General features: G+C 43.3%; 1 protein-coding gene across 2 annotated transcripts in view; it reads right to left on the bottom strand.

Moving 5' to 3' along the window:
* The window catches only part of LOC122563107 (prickle-like protein 1), a 148161-nt gene that overhangs the window by 79948 nt on the left and 46081 nt on the right, over nt 1-22132 (bottom strand). The window contains exon 1 of one of the 2 annotated variants that reach the window (XM_043716544.1): nt 20091-20175. The exons of the other annotated variant lie outside the window; for it this stretch is intronic. The gene's annotated coding sequence lies outside the window, so the exon portion shown is untranslated. Of the gene's footprint in view, nt 1-20090; nt 20176-22132 lie in introns of those variants that run through there. 2 annotated transcript variants of the gene reach the window in all.

The following is a 22132-nucleotide window of genomic DNA, read 5'->3' as shown; positions in this document are numbered from 1 at the left end:
CTCGCTATCTCATGGCACCGGTAGTAAACTAAAGAACACTACTCTGTTCGTCCTGCTTTGCAGCTTCCATCCTAACTCCCTGAAATCACTTTTTATATCCTCGATCCTTTTTCTGGCTATATCATTAGTGCCAATATGTAACACGATTTTTGGCTGTTCGCCCTCCCCTTTTAGAACATTATACACCTGATCGGAGATGTCGCGGACCCTGGCACCAGGGAGGCAACATACCTTCCAGGAATCCTGATCCTGACCACAAAATCTCCTGTCGATTCCCCTAACTATCGAGTCCCTACCACGAGCACTTTTCTATTCTCCCCCCTTCCCTTCTTTGCCACAGTGTCAGGCTCAGTGCCAGAGAACTGACTGCTATGGCTTTCCTCTGGTAGGTCATCCCCCCCAGCAGTATCCAAAACGGTATACTTATTGCTGAGGGGAATGTCCACAGGGGATCTCTGCACTGTCTGTCTGTCCCCTTTCCTCCCCCTAACTGTAACCCATCTATCCTTGTCTTAGGGCAGTGTGCTCCAGGTAATAGCAACTCATTGTGTGTAATAACATCTATTCATTTCACCTCTGTTTTTCTCTGTATAAGTGCCACTCTCACTCATTCGAATATCTTTTTATTCCACGCTGTCAGGAGGCAATGGCTCTGTATTTTCAAAGGTATGGTCTTTGAAACTTTTAATTGGTCAGAACTGCTGCAAGTTGGATGGAGACAATGCAAGCTGCTTAAAGCTGTCTTGAGGTGGAGGTGAGAGAATGGCGTCACTCGGTATGTGGTGAAGGGGGGAGAGATGGTGTGGAAAAAGAAACCTCCTCCGATCCAGACACACATCAAATCCCATCAGAGTCTCAGGGAGATATTAACAAATGTAAACCACTGGGTGTTGACACAATGGCTTTCCCAGACAGACCCACCAAAAAAGAACCTCTTCAAAATAAATACTTGAACTAGTATTTCATGGAAGGTTCTGAGAGTTTATGAGAGATTACTGAAAGAGAAGCTGCTGTCTCTACTTGTCTCTCCCTCAAAAAAACTGGCCTGGTCCCAACAGAAGCAACCGCAGAAAAGAAGCTTTACGCAGCTGGGAACTTTCACATAACTTCAATACGCTACTGTCAGGTAGTACATGTGAATCCGTGAAGTAAGGTATCATCACCCTCATCTACAAGCAGAAGGGCAGCAGGAGGAAATTAGAAATTGGCGACCGATTTCACTGTTGAATATAAAATATTAAATCCTGTCTTAAGTCATCGCCAACGGGGTCAGGTCTATTCTGCAATCAGTGATTCACTCAAACCAAACCTGTGCAGGACAATCTCTGAGAACCTCGCACTCCTCAGGGATACGATCGCCTATGTGCAAGACAGGGGGGTGAACATTTGCCCCATCAGCCTGGACCAGGAGAAGGCCTGTGACAGGATATTGCACACCTACGTGTGAGATGTGCTCTCCAAAATGGACTTTGATGATGGAATCCACAGCTGGATCCGACTGCAGTATCAATAGGGCAGTCTCAATCAGTGGATGGGAATCAGAAAGCTTCCCAATCAGATCTGGAGTCAGGCAGGGCTGCCCAGACTCTCCTGCCTTGTTTGTGTGTTATAGAGAGCCTTTCACCGAGTCCATCAGGAAGGATGCGAGCCTGATGGTGGAGGCCTAAGGTCAAAGCCTCCCTGTACGTGGATGACATCACCATTTTCCGCTCAGATCTGCTGTTGGTGTGCAGACTCATGAGGGGTCTGTTCAGTAAGCAGTTGCCTCAATAGTCTCCTGCATGAGTAGGAAGCGCCTTTGATTTTGCAACTCTCACAAAATGTTAAACTCCAGTGGGTGGGTTTTTGGGGAATTAAAACACTGGACAGAACTGCTTTAATACCTTTGTTTGTACATAAAGATTTTTTTTAATGAATAAAATATATATCTTGCAAAAAAAACATTTGCTGCTGCTGATTGCATCCAAGTGACCAATGGCTAAACTTCTTCCTGACCTTTCAATGCCAGAGGACTCTAAACTGCATATTTTTTTATTCTCCTTTGTTCTGGACACTATACATTTTTAATCCTAGACCTATCTCTGTGGGAGGGCCCGAGTGACTACACGAATACCACATACTTGACATCTTGTCCTTATTGTTTTTCAAGGTCAGCAGATAATAACATTGCTTTTCCTTTTATTGAAGAGAACCTTGTGATTGGCTCCTTACTGCTTCCAGTAAAAAAAAGTCAATTGCATTTGAGTTGAAGAATTGTACAGCAGCATGCCAAAAAAAATTCCAACTTTGTTGTGACCAATCGAGGCGTCTGAAAAGAGGGGAGCCGCTTCACTCCTTTTCACCTGCTGGTAACAATTCTGCCCAGAGTTGTACAGTACTGGATTAATGCATGTGGCAAGTGAGCGAGTTAGAAGCAGATAGGAATATTCAGGGCCATCAGAACTAACAGAATAATGACCCATAACCCCAAATCCCAGTGGAGGAACTGTGTAAAAGTTCATGCACATTGTTGCTTGCATAATTTGCTACGAATTAATTCTGTCATATTTTAAATGCCAGAATCCATTTGAATTTCTTTATAATGCAGGGTATCAAGTGAGATTTTTTAATTGTAATGCTGTAATATGCAGCAATTTGTTTGATTCATAAAGTGGCCAGGCTCACGCTTCTGATCATAATGTATAGACTTGTAGAAAAATAATAAAATAAAAATATATCTAAAGTTATGTTAGATGTTTGCTGGCATGGGTCCCTTCAGATAGAGCTGCTTGGTAGTATTGAATAGAATACTAAGTTATTGCCATTTGTATTTTGATAAAAATACAATAAAAAGTGTTTAAGTCATGGTTTTCAGATAGTAGTTTCCATCAGGCTATTCTCTAACAATGTTCCCTCCTCACTGCCTGGGGAGACTGATTTCCTGTAGAATGATTCCTTGAGATACTGTCACAGAAGTTGCTAGTTCCTAAGAAACTGACATGCTGTTGTAGCCAGCTCTGCCATTGCAAGAGCTATGATAGTTGCTGTTAATAACACTTGGCTGCAAGACATCTTTGTAGAACTGTAGAACAAACAGTTGATTCCTGCAGTACATCATCACCATTGACTGAACATATTTAGAAGGCTTTGATCAGTTTGACAGGCTGAATAAGTAAACGACCCTTCTATGGTGGATTCACAGCTGACAGACACACAAGAAAGCTATCTTAGGATCGAACTATGTAAGGCACACATATTGCTCACACATTCTGTCTTCACCGAGATTGCTTGACACATACATTAATACAATATGTCATCTGTAGCACTGTGAAATATATTGAAATAATGCACTGACTGAATATTTCACTGTGTGAGAGTCACATGATGCTGTTTGATCTCGGTAAATGTAGACAGCCATTTTTTTCTACTTTAAAGTTGATTTTAGAAAGAAAACTCAAGACCATAAGAAATAGGAGTAGGGGTAGGCTATTTGACCAATTTATTCCACCTCGCCATGAACTGGATCATGACTGATTGAGGTCTTAACTCTACTTTCCTGCCTGCCCTCTATTACTCTTCGCCCTTTTGTCAAGTCTGTCTAGCTCAGCTTTAAATACTTTCGAGAACCGAACTTCCATTACTTACTGAGGGAGAGAATTCGAGACACTTAGACGCTCTTAGAGACGTTATTTTTCCTTACCTTTGACATAAATGGGAGGTTCCTCATTTGAAACAGCACTTTCTGATTTTAGATTTCCTCTAGCTAAATGCAAACCCGAATAGTTAGTCAGATTCCCTACACAAAGGGTCTGTGCACTATAGGTTCTTTGGAGCTTCTATTATCATTCTCATTTGGTTGGTTTTATCTTGATGGTGAGGAAACAGTGAGCTTTGAGAAGATTTGTAGCTCAGGTTGAGGTTTTGGATGTAGGTTTGCTCGCTAAGCTGCAAGGTTCATTTCCAGACATTTCCTCACTCTACTAGGTAACATCTTCAATGGGCCTCAGGCGAAGCTTTCTATTTATATGTTTGGATTTCTTTGGGTTGGTGATGTCATTTCCTGTGGTGATGTCATTTCCTGTTCCTTTTTCTCAGGGGGTGGTAGATGGGGTCTAACTCGATGTGTTTGTTGATAGAGTTCCGGTTGGAATGCCATGCTTATAGGAATTCTCGTGTGTGTCTTTGTTTGGCTTATCCTAGGATGGATGTGTTGTTCCAGTCGAAGTGGTGTCCTTCCTCATCCGTATGTGAGGATACTAGTGAGAGAGGGTCATGTCTTTTTGTGGCTAGTTGGTGTTCATATATCCCGGTGGCTAGTTTTCTGCCTGTTTGTCCAATGTATTGCTTGTTACAGTCCTTGCACGGTATTTTGTAAATGACATTAGTTTTGCTCGTTGTCTGTATAGGGTCTTTCAAGTTCATTAGCTGCTGTTTTAGTGTGTTGGTGGGTTTGTGGGTAGCCACAGGAAATAACATCACCACAGGAAATAACATCACCAACCCAAAGAAACCCAAACATATAAATAGAAAGCAGGAATTTTCAGCATTACTTTGCCTGAGGCCCACTGAAGATGTTACTTAGTAGGGTAACAAAAACGTCTGGAAATGAACCTTACAGCTCAGCAGGTGAGGAAACACTTATTTGCATCAAAATTAATAGTCAGATTTACAAAATGGGTTAATTAAAGAAAGTCAGCATGCATTTCCTGAGGGAGAATTGAATTTAATAAACTTCTAATTTTTTGAAGAGATAACAGAGAGGTTGATCCTGCAGATGAAGGGCCCCAGCCCCTCTGAACCATACGCCCGGCACCTTCAGGTAATCTGACCTGACGGTGAAGGGGTTAAAGGATTGGTCAGCCCAGTTCCCAAAGAACATGGCCTCGCTATTGCTTCGATTTACCTTGGTTCCTGAGGCCAGTTCAAACTGGTTACAGATGCTCAGGTCTGCACACTGACCAGCAGATCCGAGCAGAAAACAGCGATGACATCCATGTGCAGGGAGGCTTTGACCTGCAGGCCTCCACTGCCTGGAATAGTCACCCCTCTCAGGCTTGCATCCTTCCTGATGACATCAGCAAAGGACTCCTCACAACCCACAAACAAGGCAGGACAGAGTGGGCAGCCCTGCCTGATTCCAGATCTGATCGGGAAGCATTCGGATTCCCACCTATTAATTGAGACTGCGCTAAAGATGCTGGTGTACAGCAGTCAGATTCATTTGCAGATTCCCTCCCCAAAGCCCATTTTAGAGACCACTCTGCCACATGTATGTGTGCGGTATCCTGTCAAAGTCATTCTCCTGGTCCAGGCTGAAGAGGCAGATGTCCATCCTCCTGGCCTGATTGTATCCCTGAAGAGTCCCAGGCTGTTGCAGATTGTCCTGCCGAGTGTAGCACAGGTTTTGTTGGGGTAAATCCCTGCTCCCAGAGCAGACCTGCCCTGGTTGGCGATGAGCTTAGATAGGATTTTACAATCCACATTCAACTGTGAAATTGGTTGCCAGGTTTTAATTTACACTCTCTCCACCTTCCACTTTTCCATGAGGGTGATGATATCTTCCAGAAGCATACTATCATTACCTCTATCAGGTCTGGACAATCAAGTCACACAGAGCTGAATGCATCTGGTAAACAGGGAGACCCTGTCCTGTTTCCCCTAAGCGGCAGTGGGGATTGAGAATGAGAGGGATATTGTCCCTCAATTGGGGCCGGTGGGAGCAGTCCTGTTCCTCCTGCGGGGGACATTGTCCCTTGATCAGAGGTAGGGGAGCTGTCCACTACCTCTCTGAGAGGGAGGAGTATTGTCCCTTCTTCAGAGCTGGGGAAGCTGTCCACTCGCGCTCTCTGGGGATGGGGGGACATATTGTCCCTCAATCAGAGTAGGGGGCATGTATTGCCACTTGATCAGGGAAGCTGTCCTGTTCTCCTCTGCAGGGGAGCTGCCCTCTTCCTCCCTGGGAGGGGGGGGTGAGTGCATTGTCCTGATCCGGTGTCATTGGGGCGAGGGCAAAGCCAGGAAGGTCCGGTGCTGTCTTTGTACTCTGTTCCTTGGTTCCAGGTGCCCGGAGGTTGTGGGGCAGTGGGTACCTTCTGGTTCCTGATTACTGGAGATCCGGTTTTTACCGTGCTCAGGAAGTCTGGTGTTTCTGGGCTTGGGGTGTTCCTTCTTTCCCTCTTCACCCTTGGTGCTCTATGTCTTTGTCTGTCTGTGGCCATCCCTCTGCACATCTTTGTTGTTACAAATGTCCAATGGAATGGAACATTGTTCAAACACATTCCCTCGTCCTTGCTGCTGACTGTGTCAGCGTTAAGCTGAGACCAACCAGCAACAATGAACCTTCTGTGAAACTTTTAACTGAAAGAGACATTGTTTCAAGTTCATTTTCATACATGTTTTCTTGGTTTCCGTTTTATATAAAGCATGTCCTATCTTCATGTTTTCTAATCTTGATAAGAAAATTGAATGTTATCTCTTATCAACTGGTCAAAACCCAAAATACAACATGTTGCTACTTCTCTTCGCCAGGCTCCTTAGAAATGCCTGCAGGAGCAGCATTAAGTATTCATTCATTTCTTTACGCTATTACCTAAGTTCAGAATACAGAGCATCTTAAGCCTGTTCATTATTGCATTAGAAAAGTGTCTGTCATGTCAGAGGCTGAGGGGTGACCTTATAGAGATTTATAAAATCATGAGAGGCATGGATAGGATAACTAGACAAAGTCTTTTCCCTAGGATGGGGGAGTCCAGAACTAGTGGGCATAGGTTTAAGGTGAGAGGGGAAAGATTTAAAAGAGACCTAAGGGGCAACGGTTTCATGCAGAGGGCAGTGTGTGTATGGAATGAGCTGCCAGAGGAAGTGGTGGAGGCTGGTACAATTGCAGCATTTAAAAGGCATCTGGATGGGTATATGAATAGGAAAGGTTTATACTGAAATGGGCCGGGTGCTGGCAGGTGGGGATACCTGGTTGGCATGAATGAGTTGGATGAAAGGGTCTGTTACCGTGCTGTCCATCTCTATGACTCTATGATTCTATGGCTATGTCAGGTTCACTTCTTCTTTGATAACCTTCACTCATTTTACTTGCGTTTGCCATGGTGTTGAATGATCATTCTCGTCCATCATTTCCTGCCAGCCACCCAATCCTCTTCAGTTGCCACGGCAGTGAAGTCTCTCACCATCTTTCTATCTGATCTCCACCTTCCTGGCAGTGTCATCTCTACCATCTGCCTCACATAATTTTTGTCATCTCTCCCTCGACAACAAAGACCGTACTATTTCAATCTCACCTGGGCTACTTCCTTTGCTGCTTCCACAATCTTCACCAACTCCCTGAGGAGTTGCAAAGATTTATAATGACTCTGAACTCCACAAAGGTCAGGAAATGTCCGCCTGCCACCCAAGTAAAAATGTGCTCCCCTTGTGTCCAATAACATCAACAGTCTGTATTTGCATGCTGCTTTTCTTATGATTAAACATCCCATCTTGTCTGCAAAACAATCACTGTATTGAGAATAAAGCAGCAACCGATTTATTGTATTAGTTCCCAAAGCAGCAAGGTAAATTGATTAAGTATCAAAATTTGGTCAACAAGGCAGCTTTTAAGGAGTGTTTAAAAGGAGAAGGGTAAGCAGAGATTTCAGGGAGGAAATTTCAGAGCTTGGTTAAAAAGGTAAAGTCAACATAATTTGGAGATGCCGGTGTTGGACTGGGGTGTACAAAGTTAAAAATCACATAACACCAGGTTATAGTCCAACAGGTTTAATTGGAAGCACACTAGTTTTCTGAGCGACGCTCCTTCATCTGACTATCACCTGATGAAGGAGCGTCACTCTGAAAGCTAGTGCTTCCAATTAAACCTGTTGGACTATAACCTGGTGTTGTGTGAAAGTCAACATAATCCTACTGGATCATAGGGCTGGTCTCTGTGAAAATTGGTGACGGTTTAACTTAAGGTCATCTCATCCCAGGCAAGGGAAGATGTTGAGAGGGAGAGCTGTTCATGGAAGTCTTGCCTGCCGCTGAATTGGGCGGTACGGTGGCTCAGTGGTTAGCACTGCTGCCTCACAGCACCAGGGTCCCATGTTCGAATCCAGCCTCGGGTGACTGTCTGTGTGGAGTTTGCATATTCTCCCCGTGTCTGCGTGGGTTTCCTCTCGGTGCTCTGGTTTCCTCCCACAATCCAAAAGATGTGCAGGCCAGGTGAATTGGCCATACTAAATTGCCCACTAGTGTTAGGAGGGAAATGGTTCTGGGTGGGTTACTCTTCGGAGGGTTGGTGTGGACTGGTTGGGCCGAAGGGCCTGTTTCCACATTGTAAGTAATCTAAAATAGATACATTAACCTGCATTGCAAACCCGCCATATAGCTAACTGGGCTAGTCAGGATCCGTTAGGACCTGGATAATTGAAGGTACACATCAGCTGAGAGAAAGTGGGGACTGCAGGTGCTGGAGATCAGTTGAGAGTGGAGTGAAAAGCTAGTCGAAGGTATAAACCTCATTTCTCAAGTGATTGAGGTTGTGATGCTCAGATGCTCAGAATCTGATGAGTGCAGATATCTTGGGTGGTTGTGGGGTCAGAGGTAGATGGGGTGCGGTGAGGTCATGAGGTGGTCAAGTGATTTACTAAATGGATGAGAATTTAAAAATCAACATGTTAATTGATTAGGAGCCAATGTAGATTATCAAGCACAGGGCTAATGGGTGAATGAGACTTAATGCTAGTTAAGGAACAAGAAGAATGTGTAACATCTTATGACAACTAAGTGCCTTGTCACCAATGGGTTAACAGGCAGCTAATTTGTACTGAGGAACACATAATAAATAAATTACCAGGTGTTCTGTTTCGGCATTGCTTTATCAGTGAGAGGTTAACATATCCAGGCTGTGGAAAATGCTCCCTCTCCAACTTCCTGGAATCCTTTCCCCCCTCTTAAGCAAGCAGACTGGACCTCAGACAACTCTCTCAACTGTTTCACTGAAGCGTTGGCCTATATTTCATGCTCAAGAGTCTTAATAGTTGCTTCGGAAAAGATGATAAACCTTGTTCCTTTGTGCTCTGATAATTTCCCAAGTCACTGACTCAACTTGTGCAAGAAGCGCCTTTTCTTAATGCCTGGTTCAAGCTGAGCACAAGACAGTTCCAATTTTTTTTTTAAGCTAAAAATTCTGAAGCCTTTTTCACTCTCACAGTTCCTGAAAAGGAATCTTTGGCAGAAATAGCATGATGATAACAACAGCTGAGGAAGAATTCATTACAGTTTTTGTTTAATTGAATGCTTTTTATTTCAATGTGCTCTTTATAATGGCGCTGAGGTCACAGTCTTGCCCCCATGAAGTGTTGACAGAATATCAAGGTCATCCCTCGAAGTGAATTTTTTTAAAAAAATGCGGCAGGAACCAATAATTTCTGATTGTCTTTTATTTAATATGGCCTGCAAATTCTGTTTTTCTGATGATGAAAACAATACTTCATTCCAACAGAATTCTGCTCCATGCAGCGTGATGGTTCGGTGGTTAGCACTGCTACCTCACGGTGCCAGGGACCCAGGATCTATTCCAGTCCGTGTGGAGTTTGCACATTCTGCCTGTGTCTGTGTCGGTTTCCTCCCACAGCCCAAAGATTGGTGCAGTTGAATTTCTTATTCAATAAAAAAAGTGTAGGGGCATTTTTAAGAGAGAAATCAGGAAACCAAAGAAGGGATAGATGATAGCATTGGCAGATAAGGTTAAGGATAATCTGAAGACATTCCACAAATACATTAAGAGCGAGAGGATAGGGCTTCTTAAAGATCTGGAAGGTAGTCTTAAAGTTGAACTGCAGGAAATTGGAGAGATACTAAATGGATATTTGCATCAGTTTTTACTGTGGAGAAAGAGGTGCAGTCGAGAGAATGCAGAGAAATGAACTTTGATGTTTTAGAAACAGTTCACATTACAGAAGAGTAAGTTCAGGAGGTCTTAGAGAAAATAAAGGTGGAAAAATCTCCGGGACCCAATCTAATATATCCCTGAATGTTGTGGGAAGTAAGGGAGGAAATTGCGAGAACCCTTGCAGAACTATTTGCATCATCTATAACTACTGATGACAGGAGGGTGGCTTATGTTGTACCTCTGTTTAAGAAAGGTTGTAAGGAAAAGCCGGGGAACTATGGACCTGTTAGTCTGACTTTGGTTGTGGGCTAAACTGTTGGAGGTGATTATAAAAGATAGGATTTATGGACATTCAGAGAAGTAAAGATTGCGTAGGGATAGTCAGCATGGTTTTGTGTGAGGAAAATTGTGTCTCACAAACTTGATTGAGTTTTTTGAGGAAGTTACCAAAAAGATTGATGATAGCAGAGTAGTAGACTTTGTTTATTTGAATTTTAGTAAAGCCTTTGACAAGATCCTACATGGTAGACTAATTAGTAAAGTTAGGTCATATGGAATTCAGGGTGAGCTTGCTGATTGGACACATAATTGGCTTAATGGCAGGAGACAGAGAGTAATGGTGCAAGGTTGCTTTTCAGTCTGGAGGCCTGTGACCATCAGTGTTCCACAGGGGATCGATTCTGGATTCTCTTTTGTTTGTCATTTATATAAACGACTTGGAAGTGAAAGTAGAAGGCATGGTTAGTAAGTTTGTGGATGACACCAAAAGTGGTGGCATTTTAGACAGTGAAGAAGGTTTTCTAAGACTACAAAGGGATCTTGATCAAATGGGTCAATGGGCTGAAAAATGGCAGATGGAGTTCAATCTGGATAAATGTGAGGTATTGCATTTTGGTTCAACAAACAAAGGTAGGGCTTATACAATTAATAGTAGGTAATTGGGTAGTGGTGTAGAACAGAGGGACGTAGGGGTGAAGGTACATAATTCTTTGAAGTTTGTGTCACATATAGACAGGGTGGCAAAAAGGTGGTTGGCATGCTTGCCTTCATTGCTCAGTCCTTTGAGAATAGGATTTGGGAAGTCATGTTGAGGGTGTACAGGACATTGGTGAGGCCTCTTCTGGAATACTGTGTTCAGTTCTAGTCACCCAGTTATACAAAGGATATTATCCATCTGGAGAAAGTTCAGAAAAGATTTGCCAGGATGTTGCCGGGTATGGGAGGATTGAGTTATAAAGGCTGGATAGGCTGGGACTTTTTTCACTGGAGCATAGGAAGTTGAGAGGTGACCTTATAAAAGTTTGTAAAATAATAAGAGGTACCGAAAGAGTTAACGGTAGTTGTCTTTCCCCTGGGGTGGGGGATTTCAAGACCAGAGGACACATTTTTAGGATGAGAGGAGAGAGATTTTAAAAAGACATAACGGGCAAATGTTTTACGCAGAGGGTGGTTCACATGAACTTACTGAGGAAGTGGTAGATAGGGGTACACTTACAATGTTTAAAAGACATTTGGATAGATATGTGAATAAGAAAGGTTTGGAGGGATATGGGCCAGGAGCAGGCAGGTGGGACAAGTTTAGTTTGGGATTATTTTCAGCATGGACTGTTTGGATCGAAGGGTCTGTTTCCCTGCTGTGTATCTCTAGCTCCAAACTTCCAGCTCAGCACCGCCCTCATGACCTGTCCTACCTGCCTATCTTCCTTCCCACCTATCCACTCCACCCTCCTTTCTGACCTATCACCTCCATCCCCACCCCCACTCACCTATTGTACTCTATGCTACTTTCTCCCTACCCCCACCCTCCTCTCATTTATCTCTCCACTCTGCAGGCACCCTGCCTCTATTCCTAATGAAGGGCTTTTGCCTGAAACGTCGATTTTCCTGCTCCTCGGATGCTGCCTGACCTGCTGTGCTTTTCCAGCACCACTCTAATCGAGACTCTGGTTTCCAGCATCTGCAGTCCTTGTGTTTACCTAGTTGACTCTATGTGCAGATTAGTTGGATTAAGCATGCTAAATTATCCTGGAGTGACCAGGGATGCTTCAGCTCTGTGGATTAGCCAAGGTAAATGTGGGGTTAGGGGATAGGATAGGGAGCTGGATCTGAGTGGGATGCTGTTCGGCGGGTCAGTGCAGATTGGTTGGGCAGAACAGTGTGATTCCACACTGTAGGGATTTTATGATTTCATGCAAAGATTCCAGGAAATCCCACTTGATGATGGGACCGAGTCAGTCTTCTTGAGCTGGAATTTTAGCCATGGCAGGCTTAACCAATCAAGGCCCTGATGGACTCAGTGTCCTGGGGAAAGTCACATGACTTTTGTAGAGGGAGGAACCATTGATCCTTGAGGGATAATCCCTCGATGCCTTTGAGATACTTATGACGGTGTGACTCCTTCCTTCAGGGTGGATTATAGTTCAACCTTGGTGACACCAGAAATCTAGTTCAAAATGGAATAAGTATTTCTGTAAATGAGAAAAGAGAAGGGACTGATTTCTGCTTCTGTTGTCGTGACCATTATATCCGCCTCTCAGGAGCAGAATTGACTGAGGCTGTGAAGGTCAATATTTTTAATAAAGCAGTGAGAGAGAGCTGTCCTGTAGTCACTCTGAGCAGCTTATAATCTAGGATCTCAGGAGGATTGGCTAGAGCTCAGCCCCGAGAAAAAAATTTCCATCAGTCTGCATTCTCTTCCAACCTCCTGGGGAGTCAGGGCTTTATCAGTTTGTATTCTCAGAATCTGAACCTTTTCTCCAGGCTTTTCTAAGAGTCGATATTGAAAGTGGGCTGGTGGACGGCAGTGAGTCTCCTTGCACGGCGTGTTTATTTTGCCTGCATTTTGTTTCACATTTCCAGCTGTTGTGAATCAAAGAGAAACTTGATTCACATCAGGATTGCCATCCTGACTCAGCTCTGAAGCAGAACTCAGAATGTAAACCTGAGTCCTTAGGCTGACACAGAAAATCTCACCCCCTCTGGCTGCAGCTGCACTTTGGTTCCCTCTCAACCCAACATCTCCCGCACCTTTTCTTTTCCTCCTGAACCGTTAGGGGCATTGATATTCAGAGGGATCTGGGTATACAGGTCCACAGATCCCTGGGAGTGAGAACACAAGTGCATAAGGTGGTCTAGAAGGCACGCAGCACGCTTGCCTTCATTGGCTGGGGCACTGAATATAAAAGTTGACAAGTTATGGTCCAGCCGTACAAAACTTCAGTTAGGCCACATTGGAGAATTGCACACAATTCTGCTTGCCACATTACCAGAAGGACGTGGATGATTTGGAGAGAGTGCAAAGAAGGTTTACCAGGATGTTGCCAAATCTGGAAGGCTTTAGTTATGAAGAGAGGTTGGATAGACTCAGATTGATTTCACTGGAATGACAGAGACTGAGGGGTGACAAAATTATGAGAGGCATAGATAGGGTGGATAGTCAGAGGCTTTTTCCCAGAGTGGAAAGATCAACAACAAGAGTACACAGTTCAAGGTGAGAGGGGAAAAGTTTAGGAGAGAAGTGCGGGCAAAAGATTCACCCTCAGGATGTTGGGTGCCTGGAACGCACTGCCAGTGGAGGTGGGGGAAGCAGGTATGTTAGTAAAATTTAAGATGTATCTTGATAGACACACGAATGGGAGAGGAACAGAGGGATGCAAACCATTCACAGGCAATACGTAGCGGGACTCAATAAGGCTTAGGAATTGGCACAAGCTTGGTGGGCCAAAGGGCCTGTTCCTGTGCTGTATAGTATATTCCTCGCTTGATGTTGGTATTTGAGAATGGGGTATGGGGATATGGTCACACACACATTGTCAAAATAGGTTAATGGAATGTTGGGACTTATATTTGAAGTGATAGAATACAAAGGAAGAAAACTAATACTGCAGTGTATAAAGCTTGGGTCCAATCCTCCTCTGACAGCACTTTCCAAACCAATCACCTCTAAAATTGAGAAAGACAAGAACAGCAGATGCATTGCAACACCACCACCTGCAAATTCTGCTCCAAGCCACACATCATCCCAATTTGGTAAGATATCCCCTTTCCTTCATAGAACATAGAACAGTACAGCAGAGTATAGGCCCTTCGGCCCTCAATGTTGAGCCGGCCTTTTATCCTACTCTAAGATCAGACTAAACTAAATACCCTACATTGTACTATCTCCCATTTACCTCCCCATGAGTAACTTAAATATCCCTAATGTATCTGACTATACTACCACTGCTGGCAGTGCATTCCACGGACGCACCACTCTCTGTGTAAAGAACCAAACTCTGACATCTCCTCAAAACCTTCCTCCGATCACCTTAAAATTAGGCCCCCACGTGATACACACTTCTGCCATGGGAAAGAGTCTCTGGCTATCCACTCTCTCTCTGCCTCTCATCATCTTGTACACCTCTATCAAGCCACCTCTCATTCTTCTTTGCTCCAATGAGAAAAGCCCTAGCTCCCTCAGTCTCCAGTCCAGGCAGCATCCTGGGAAATGGTAAAGTTGTAATCTTGGAACTCCCTCCCTAATTGGGAATGTGCTTATACCTCAAAGACTGTCACTGTTCAAGAAGGCTCACCAATATCTCGAGTGCAATTATAGATGGGCAATAAATACTGGCCTAGCAAGTGATGCCCAGATCCTGTGAATAAACAGAATAAAACATAAGCATGATATTTTGGCTTCAGAGGGAGAGCAGCATAGATTTATTGGAATGATAATTGAACTCCAATTATGAGGTGATATTACACCAACTATGGTGGTATTCCTGGCAATTCAGAAAGTTAAGGACAGCACAGTGGCTCAGTGGTTAGCACTGCTGCCTCACAGCACCAGGGTCTCAAGTTCAATTCCAGCCTCAGGTGACTGTGTGGAGTTTGCACATTCTCCCTGTGTTTGCATGGGTTTCCTCCCACCGTCCAAAGATGTGCAGGTCAGGTGAATTGCCCATAGTGTTAGGTGCATTAGTCAGAGGGAAGTGAGTTACTCTTCAGAGGGTCGGTATGGATTTGTTGGGCTGAAGGGCCTGTTTCCACACTGTATGTAATCTAATCTTAAGGAATAATTTGGTTGTAGTTATCAAGACATGAGGGATAAAGTACCAAAGAAGGAGACAATCTATTTCTGCTGCTTTTGAAGTCAAAGTCTCAAGGTACATGTAAAATATGAGAGCCAGATCTTTCAGTAATGAATTTAGGACAAACTTCTTGTCACAAAGAATGTTAGGACTTTGGAACTCTCTGTAATAAATAGCAATTGATCAAAATATTTTAAATCTGACACTAAAAAATTTTTTACTCGCCAAAGTTATCAAGGAACATGGACAAAGAGTTAAATGGAGTAAGGTCATAGTTCAGTCATAATCACATTGAATTATGTAAATTACCTTCCCTCATTCCTATGTTCTTGTTAAAGACTCTCCAGAAACTTACCTCAAAGAGATAGATTCCATGCCTGTCTGGTAATGCTCAACATGCAAATGGTCTACATTCATCATTAGTGATATAAAACATCACATGATGATCAAGCCTGGAGCGAGGTGACTCGGTATTCACCTCCTGGTCAGCATTCCCCTGCAGTTAGAAACTGGGGTAAAGCAATATCTATTGATCCTGACCAGAACACAGCCTCCTCGAAGACCCACTATGATGATAACAGAGTGAAGATATCTTGGCCATTTTGGTGATGAGCATTTATGCGAAACAGTGGAAGCACAAAGTGGCTCATTAAAAAAAATCAATTTGCAATGTTCTGATATGTCTTTTATAATCTGCTCAAGGATTCATTCTTCTGGAAAAGCAGAAAAATGGCAAATTGTCCCTTTCAGCTCCATCTAAAATGTAAGGGAGACAATGCAACTGTAAGGGAAATGTGCAATCAAAAGATGGTCATTAATGGCATTGTCAAAGATACTTCTACAAAATCTCTAGCATCCTGGAGATATGGCAGCATTCTCAAATTCTCAAATTTCCTTTTGAAATGTTGTCTACTTATTTCTCATAATTTTCTTCTGTTTCCAGTGAGCTCAGTGCCATCTGTTGCTGAGAGGTCTGGCTGGCCTAACTACTCCAAGTTCTGGATGTGCCAATGCTGCCCTCACTCAGCCTTGGGATAATTTTATTCAAAGAGTCATAGAGATGTACAGCACAGAAACAGACCCTTCGGTCTAACCCGTCCATGCCGACACGATATCCCAACCCAATCTAGTCCCACCTGCCAGCATCCGGCCCATATCCCTCCAAACCCTTCCTATTCATATAACCATCCAAATGCCTCTTAAATGTTGCAATTGTACTAGCCTCCACCACTTCCTCTGGCAGCTTATTCCATACACGTACCACCCTCTGTGTGAAAAAGTTGCCCCTTAGGTCTCTTTTATATCTTTTCCTTCTCACCTTAAACCTATACCCTCTAGTTCTGGACTCCCCGACCCCAGGGAAAAGACTTTGTCTATTCATCCTATCCATGCCCCTCATAATTTTGAAAACCTCTATAAGGTCACCCCTCAACCTCTGATGCTCCAGGGAAAACAGCACCAGCCTGTTCAGACTCTTCCCATAGCTCAAATCCTCCAACCCTGGCAACATCCTTGTAAATCTTTTCTGAACCCTTTCAAATTTCACAACATCTTTCCAATAGGAAGGAGAACAGAATTGCATGCAATATTCCAACAGTGACTGAACCAATGTCCTGTTCAGCTGCAGCATGAGCTCCCAACTACTATATTCAATACTCTGGCCAATAAAGGAAAGCATACCAAATGCCTTCTTCACGATCCTATCTACCTGCGAATCCACATTCAAGGAGCTATGAACTTGCAATCTTCTTTAGCTTTGATCCCCCATCGTTCCACCTTCTGGGGAATTTTTCTCTCTCCCCTTTAATATGGGGAAAATTGGTAAATCAGTATCTTTGATTTATTTTTAATGTAATCGCCATTAATTTCATAAAAGGCCTCAAGTGATTCACAAGAACACGATTGAAGCAAAAATTATCACCAAATCAAAATAGTAAGGAGAGATGACTGTAGGCATTAGAGAGCCACTTTAACTGAAGAGGGACAGAGAAGTTTAAGGAAAAAGATCCCAGAACATAACGCCTAAGTGACTAAAAGCTCAGTCTGCAATTGGTGGGGTCAAGGAGTTGGGTGATACACAAGAGGCTCGAATTAACAAGCAAGAAGATTTCAGAGGGTTGTTACTCTAGATTGCAGAGATAGGGAGGACATGAGGAAACACAGGAATTTGAACCCAAAGATAAGGACCATTTCCAATTCCCCATGTTGATGGAGTCGGTGAAAGTCAATGAGTACAGGGATGATGAGTTCAGCAGTTTTGGAGTAAGGGAGTGTAGTGATAATGTCTCTGGGATAGTGAATCCTAAACTGCAGCTTAATGTGCTGAGGGCATGATTCAAATCCTCCTATGGCAGGAGAAGCACACTTTTAATTGTTATATTTGGGAGTCCAGGGACATCAGTTGGCTGATATACAAATGCAACTGTTCAGTCTCAGCTGTGGTTCAGTTGGTAGCACCTTTCACTTCTTATATTAAAAGACAACAGGTTCAAATACCATGCTAGGGACTTCAATTCTCAGTTCAAATTGATATTCCAATGCTCTATTGTAAGTGTGCTCCATTGTCAGAGGTGCTGTTTTACAAATGTTACCTTAAACAAAGATGTTGTCAGGTGAATGTAAAGAATCCCAAGAGTTTGAAGAATATCGGGATTTTCCCCTATTTTCTTGGCTATTGCTTATCCTTCAGATAAATGTTACCAAACACAGAATATCTGGTCATTAACATAGAGTCATACAGCATGGAACAAAACCCTTTGGTCCAACTTGTCCAAACTGACCAAACATCCCAATCTGACCTAGTCCCATTTGCCAGCATTTGGCCCATATCCTTCTAAACTCCTCCTATTCACGTATCCATCCAGATGCCTTTGAAATGTTGTAATTGTACTAGCATCCACCATTTCCTCTGGCAGCCCATTCCATACATGCACCACCCTATATCAAAAGGTTACCCCTCAAGTCCTTTTTAAATCTTTCCCATCTCACCTTAAACCTGTGCGCTTGAAGTGGGAGATGGCACGGGGCCAGGTGACACTAGGCATATGGACACACAAGATGGCCGCTGAGTCATCAGTTGGCCACTTGACACAAAAGATGGCCGTCAGACCACAGTATAGAGAGAGACACCAGAGCAAACACAGACACTGCCTGGGGCCACCAGAACGCCAGCACAATGCACTCATAACCTGGTTGATTAGTTTAAGGTAGGTGAGGGAGAGAATACACGAGTAATGTACACTGCCCGCTGAAGTGTCTAAGTCCAGCCAACACTTTTGATAGCAATGCTAACAGCTTGATACGGACTCAATACAGAGTGCTAATAGCCAGGGCTGCAGGAATCATTCTTCTCAGGAAGAGCAATTAGCACCCTTTACTAGAGCAATGGATTTCCACGCAGAAATTGAAACTGACAACATCTGCATTGAAACTGACAATGTGTGCATTGAAACTAACAACACACCACACTGAAACTAACAAAGGCTGGAACAGACAATGACTAGATCAAAACTATCAATGTTTCTGCAATGATTACCATAAACAAATCATGTTACAAAGACAATAACCTCACCACTGACCTGTTGTATCATAAGATGTATAAAAGTGTCTTGAGATGTGCTGCGGGTCGAGAGAAGACTCGCAGCTGACCATTGTACTATTGGTGGCTTTCTCTTCCCAGACCTCCAGTATTTCCTTGTGCAATAAACTGTCATTGAACCCAGACTCTGGCTCCAAGACTGGTGATTTTCCCCATAACACCCTCAAGTTTTGGACTCCCCATCCTAGGAAAAAGACATTGGCTACTCACATATCAATGCCCCTCATAATTTTTTACATGATTCGGGTTTAATTGGAAGGACACTAGCTTTCGGAGCGACGCTCCTTCATCAGGTGATCACCTGATGAAGGAGCGTCGCTCCGAAAGCTAGTGTCCTTCCAATTAAACCTGTTGGACTATAACTTGGTGTTGTGTGATTTTTGACATAATTTTATAAACCTCTATAATGTCACCCCTCAGCGTCTGATGCTCCAGGGAAAAATGCACCAGCCTATTCAGCCTCACCCGATTGCTCAAACCTTCCAATCCCGGCAAAGTCCTTGTAAATCTTTTGTGCAGCAATCTGCATCAATCTTTTCAGATTGCCATCCAGAGGTAAATTGGCTGCTACATCTCCTGCGTTATAATGATGACTGCATTTGATGAGATACTTCCTTGTCTGTGATGCCCTTGAGATATCTGAGATTGTGAATGAGGCTGAGGCTCTGCCTTGGGAAATAGCCTTCTCACACTCATTACTTTGAGAATGTCCACAGTCTCCTGATGTCTATTAAAAATATGCAAGTTATGAAATCCATTCATTATGGAGATTTTCGATGCATTTTCATTAATTTGCAACAACAAACTATCAATAAGTCATTATTCTACTGCTTGGTTCTGCTTCTGTCTTATCCCCTGCTTGGCTTTTCACTACCTTCAGAAGTGGGAACCCTACTTGCAGGTGAAAAAGCAATGCAAATATATTTTAGTTCAAGTGCATTTCATGTAACTGTATTGAACCATCTCCCGTGTCATAAACAAAAGGGGCTTTAGTATTATATGATTCCGGGCTGCATTAGATATTGGAGTAGATGTCAACCATTTGTCCCATCAAAGCTCCTCTGATCACGGCTGATGTGATAATCCTCAAAACCACTCTGCTGCCTTATCCCCACAACTCTTCATTCACTTGCTGATTAAAAATCTGTCTCAGCCTTGAATATACTTCATGACCCAGCCCCCAAAGCCTTCCACAGTAAAGAATTACACAGATTCACCAGAAATAAAATCCCTGGAGTATGGCAATATAAGCAATATGTTCCCTCATCCTTGCCTATAGTCTTTTCTATGTCCAAATATTTCTGGGATGTCTTAGTTCCTCTGATTGACCCCTCTGAAGCTTGGATTTGCCCTGATATACTTCTGTCTGTCTTTCCCAGGGTACGATTGCAAAAGGAAGTGGTTCTTATTTCTTTCCTGTGATATATAGTTATTTCTTTCACCCTGACCGAAGATTTTGCAAAAGATGAACTCTGGAAAAAAAAAGAATTGTACTGGACTTATTTCAAATCCTTAGACAATTTGCCAATAAGTTCACAGGATTTTAAAAAAAATCAGTAACTATTACCTTACTAGATCTTTGTCCACTTTGCTCTCTCCTCTGTATGGGATGGAAAGCTACAGGTTCAGATTGCTGTGAATATGCTTTAGTGACCCAAAGACTGGAGACACAGGGGAAAGGGGTGATTCAAGTGTAATGGACTGATGTTGACAGCTTTCCCTTCCTTAGGGTGGAACGTTACTTTATCATGTGCTGCGATGAGTTCCGCAGTCAGGAACTGACAAGTATCCGTGTTAGATTTGAAGGAGAGCCAAGCCTGGAGTTGGTTTGTGAAATGTGTTTGGATGTTGTTACACTGCAGGGAACAGGAAATTGGGAACAGCAGATTGTGCTCATTAGCTGTGCACTCATCTTTGTGTTTCCACCAGTTTTTTCCTCTTGTCTCCTGCATACTGTTCTACAGGCAGCAGGAGCCCATGGCTAGATTGGCCATTCTGTAAGGGTGTGCCTACAGACAATGCATGTTAGCAGGCTACTTCCATCGGGATCTTCACAAGTAAGTTTGAATTGAATTGTATTGAATTTATTGTCACATGTACTGAGGCACAGTGAAAAGCTTTGTCTTGTGCGCAATACAGGCAGATGACAGAGTTAAGTAGCATAGAAAGTAAATAATAGGTAAACAGCAGCAAAAACAAAAACACAGGTACAGGTGAATGTTAAGAGTTTGTGAGTCCATTCAGTATTCTAACAACAGTAGGGTGGAAACTGTTACGAAACCAGCTAGTGTGTGTGTTCAGGCTTCTGTACCTTCTCCCCGATGGTAGAAGTTGTAGAAAAACATTGCCAGGGTGGGGTGGATCTTTGAGAATGCTGGCAGCCTTTCCTTGACAGCGGGACTGGTAGATGGGTTCTATAGATGGGAGGTTGGCCTTTGTGATTGTCCAGGCCGAGTTCACCAATCTCTGTAACCATCTCTGATCTTGAATGGTACAGTTGCCATACCAGGTTGCCATACATCCAGACAGAATGCTCGCGATGGCACACCTTTGGGAGTTGGCAAGGGTATTCGCCGTCATGCCAAATTTCTTCAGCTGCTTGAGGAAGAAGAGATGTTGTTGGGCCTTTGTGACCAGCGCACCCACATGAAGAGTCCAAGAAAGCTTGTTGTGGATGACCACTCCCAGGAGCTTGACACTCTCCACTCATTCCACCTCTGTGCTGTTAATGTGTAGGTTGGCAGGAGTAACATCCTGCCATAAGTCAATAATGAGTTCTTTGGTTTTGCTGGCATTGAGAGCTAGGTTGTTCTAAGTGCACCATTTTTCCAGTTCTTCCACCTCCTGTTTTGTCACCATCTGAAATTTGACTGACTACGGTTATGTCATCAGCAAACTTGTACATGGCATTAGTCTGGTATTTGGCGATGCAGTCATGGGTATACAGTGAGTACAGTAGGGGGCTGAGTACGCACCTCTGGGGTACTCCAGTGTTGAGTGCTAGTGAGGATGAAATATTGTCCCCAATCTTCACTGATTGTAATCTGTGGCTCAGGAAACTGAAGATCCAGTTGTAGAGGGTGGGGCTTAATCTGAGATCAGTAAATTTAGTAATCAGTCTCAAGGGGATAATTGTTCTTGATAACAACAGTTTGCCACACAGCCAGCTTTACAATTAAGGACCAAGAAAAAAAAGTCTACTGTTCCTTTCAGCTCCTTCTCTTATTCCCTTATCCCATGTTGTTGAGGCCAATATTAGACTCCCACCTTTCACTGCTACCCAGAATTGTCAGATCACTCCAGGGGAATCTCCAGCAGATGGAAAATTATTCATCTGGACAGTGACAACCAACCCAGGGGAAAAAAATAATCTTCTAACAAGGGAAGGGTGTCTTTTTTTGTTTATTAAAAGGATATGGAGAAAAAGGATGTTTGATTGATGGGTATGATGGTGGGTATTTATGTGATGAAACCTCAAAAAATAAATACAACCAGAGTTGGCAAAATTGTGCTATGCTGCTGCTTAGATCAAGTAACTTAGCATGGAGCAGGGGTTAAACACCTAAATATATATCAAACCTCATCCATCAACCACACCCAGGCAATTCC

This window comes from Chiloscyllium plagiosum, chromosome 26, assembly GCF_004010195.1.
Source record: "Chiloscyllium plagiosum isolate BGI_BamShark_2017 chromosome 26, ASM401019v2, whole genome shotgun sequence".
NCBI classification, from domain to species: Eukaryota; Metazoa; Chordata; class Chondrichthyes; order Orectolobiformes; family Hemiscylliidae; genus Chiloscyllium; species Chiloscyllium plagiosum.
This window is presented reverse-complemented; position numbering and strand designations above follow the sequence as displayed.